Genomic DNA, 3,876 nt, shown 5'->3' on the forward strand with positions numbered 1-3,876 from the left:
GTAGAGACACTTGTGTTGAGGTTTGCAAGTCCCGTAGCATGCACGTATGGTAACCGTTGTGTGACAAATTTGAAGCATGGGGTGTTTCTTTGATTGTCTTCCTTATGAGTGGCGGTCGGGGACAAGCGATGGTCTTTTTCTACCAATCTATCCCCCTAGGGGCATGTGTAGTAGTACTTTGCTTTGAGGGCTAATAAACTTTTGCAATAAGTATATGAGTTCTTTATGACTAATGTGAGTCCATGGATTATACGCACTTTTACCTTTCCATCATTGCTAGCCTCTTCGGTACCGTGCATTGCCCTTTCTCACCTCGAGAGTTGGTGCAAACTTCGCCGGTGCATCCAAACCCCGTGATACGATACGCTCTATCACACATAAGCCTCATTATATCTTCCTCAAAACAGCCACCATACCTACCTATCATGGCATTTCCATAGCCATTCCGAGATATATTGCCATGCAACTTTCATCATCATCATATACATGACTTGAGCATTCATTGTCATATTACTTTGCATGATCGTAAGATAGCTAGCATGATTTTTTCATGGCTTGTCCGTTTTTTGATGTCATTGCTATGCTAGATCATTGCACATCCCTGTACACCACCGGAAGCATTCATATAGAGTCATATCTTTGTTCTAGTATCGAGTTGTAATATCGATTTGTAAGTAAATAAAAGTGTGATGATCATCATTATAGAGCATTGCCCCAAAAAAAGGAAAAAAAAGTAAAGACCAAAGAAGCCTATATAAAAAAGGGGGCCAAAGAAGCCCACTGAAAGAAAAAAAAAGAAAAAGAAAAGGGTCAATGTTACTATCCTTTTTCCACACTTGTGCTTCAAAGTAGAAACATGTTCTTCATATAGAGAGTCTCCTATGTTATCACTTTCATATACTAGTGGGAATTTTCATTATAGAACTTGGCTTGTATATTCCAATGATGGGCTTCCTCAAATGCCCTAGGTCTTCATGAGCAAGCAAGTTGGATGCACACCCACTTAGTTTTCAGTTTGAGCTTTCATACACTTATAGCTCTTAGTGCATCCGTTGCATGGCAATCCCTACTCCTCGCATTGACATCAATTGATGGGCATCTCCATAGCCCGTTGATTAGCCGCGTCGACGTGAAACTTTCTCCCTTTTTGTCTTCTCCACATAAACCCCCACCATCATATTCTATTCCACCTATAGTGCTATATCTATGGCTTGCACTCATGTATTGCGTGAGGGTTGAAAAAGCTGAAGCGCGTTAAAAAGTATGAACCAATTGCTCGGCTTGTCATCGGGGTTGTGCATGATGGGGCCATTTTGTGTGACGAAAATGAAGCATGGCCAAGCTATATGATTTTGAAGGGATAAGCTTGCTTTGGCCTTGTTGTTTTGAAAAGACATGATTGCTTTATTAGTACACTCGAAGTATTATCGTTTTATGTCAACTGATAGAATATTGCTTTGAATCACTCATGTCTTAATATTCATGCCATGATTAGACATATGATCAAGATTATGCTAGGTAGCATTCCACATCAAAAATTATCTTTTTATCATTTACCTACTCAAGGATGAGCAGGAATTAAGCTTGGGGATGCTGATATGTCTCCGTCGTATCTATAATTTTTGATTGTTCCATGCCAATATTCTTCAACTTTCATATACTTTTGGCAACTTTTTATACTATTTTTGGGACTAACATATTGATCCAGTGCCCAGTGCCAGTTCCTGTTTGTTGCATGTTTTATGTTTCGCAGAAACCCAATATCAAACTGAATCCAAATGGGATAAAAACGGACGGAGAATTATTTTGGCATATTTGGGATTTTCTTGAGGAAGAATCAACGCGAAACGGTGTTCGAGGTGGCCAGGAGATAGGGGGCACGCCCACCCCCCTGGGCGCACCTGGCACTCTCCTGGGCCACCCGTAAGGCGGTTGACACTCTTCTTTTGCCGCAAGAAAGCTAATTTTACGAGAAAAGTCTGGGCGAAAGATTCACCCCAATCGGAGTTACGGATATCCAGATATAAAAGAAACGGTGAAGGGGCAGAATCCGAGAACGCAGAGACAGAGAGATAGGTCCAATCTCAGAGGGGCTCTCGCCCCTCCCAAGCCATGGGAGCCAAGGACTAGAGGGGAAACCCTTCTCCCATCTAGGGAGAAGGTCAAGGAAGAAGAAGAAGAAGGGGGGCTCTCTCCCCCTTGCTTCCGGTGGCGCCGGAGCGCTACCGGGGCCATCATCATCACTGTGATCTTCACCAACACCGCCATCATCTTCACGAACATCTCCATCACCTTCCCCCTTCTATATTCAGCGGTCCACTCTCCCGCAACCCGTTGTACCCTCTACTTGAACATGGTGCTTTATGCTTCATATTATTATCCAATGATGTGTCGCCATCCTATGATGTCTGAGTAGATTTTCGTTGTCCTATCGGCGATTGATGAATTACTATGATTGGTTTGAGTTGCATGTTTTATTATTGGTGCTGTCCTATGGTGCCCTCCGTGTCACGCAAGCGTGAGGGATTCCTGCTGTAGGGTGTTGCAATGCGTTCATGATTCACTTATAGTGGGTTGCGTGAGTGACTGAAACACAAACCCGAGTAAGGGGATTGTTGCGTATGGGATAAAGGGGACTTGATACTTTAATGCTATGGTTGGGTTTTACCTTAATGAATCTTTAGTAGTTGCGGATGCTTGCTAGAGTTCCAATCCTAAGTGCATATGATCCAAGTAGAGAAAGTATGTTAGCTTATGCCTCTCCCTCAAATAGAATTGCAATAGTGATCACTGGTCTAGTAAAGTAGTCAATTGCTTAGGGACAATTTCACAACTCCTACCACCACTTTTCCACACTCGCTATATTTACTTTATTTCTTCTTTATCTTAACAGCCCCTACTTTTTATTTACGCGTTCTTTATTATCTTGCAAACCTATCCTATCACACCTACAAAGTACTTCTAGTTTCATACTTGTTCTAGGTAAAGCGAACACTAAGCATGCGTAGAGTCGTATCAGTGGCAGATAGGACTTGAGAGAATATTTGTTCTACCTTTAGCTCCTCGTTGGGTTCGACACTCTTACTTATCATAAGAGGCTACAACTATCTCGTATACTTGCGGGTCATCAACCACCTTCTAGCTCCATTCTCTCTGTCTATCCGTCTCGCTGGGCCTTATTTGCCTCTAACAAATGACATGCACCGACCGATCTCTCGCTATACATATAGCTAGCTAGGTCCTTATAACTCGTTTTTACCCACGCGTCGATCAATCTACCTCATTAGTTGTGTCTCTCCCTTCCTCCGACAAACAACAGTTGATCTACCGATCTAGTTAGGTTTGCTTACCAAACACATGGTTCCCCTTCATCATCCATGGATGCGTCCCGACAGATCTATCACGCACAGGCACACACAGAAACACATTCCCACTCTTATTGATAACATTGCAGTTCCACCCTCAGTTTGTCTAGTAGGCCTCTCCCACCATCTCCGAGAAGCAACTCCATCACCCATCCAGCACTCTACCCCTCTCCCTCCCTCTCTCTCTCCTCTCTCTCTCTTTGTCCCATCATATTTCTCGTCCTTCAGTTATGTATGGATGTCGACCGATCTCCCTCAAGACATAGATGGGTATCTCCTTCTCAACACATATACGAGTCGTTCTACCTCTATAGTTAGGCCTCTGCCTACCCCTCCCCCACCCCCTCCCCCCCACACACCGATACATTGAGCGCTCTAGTCATGTCTCCCTACCACACACAAACTTGACATGTGCCCTCTAACGTTCCGGTAGGCCAGTCGCCCTATATCTTTGACTTGCACACACACACAATTTTGATGGCTCTCTTCATCGATCTCGCACCCACCCACT

This window comes from Triticum aestivum, chromosome 3B (genome assembly GCF_018294505.1).
Source record: "Triticum aestivum cultivar Chinese Spring chromosome 3B, IWGSC CS RefSeq v2.1, whole genome shotgun sequence".
In the NCBI taxonomy this organism is placed as follows: domain Eukaryota; kingdom Viridiplantae; phylum Streptophyta; class Magnoliopsida; order Poales; family Poaceae; genus Triticum; species Triticum aestivum.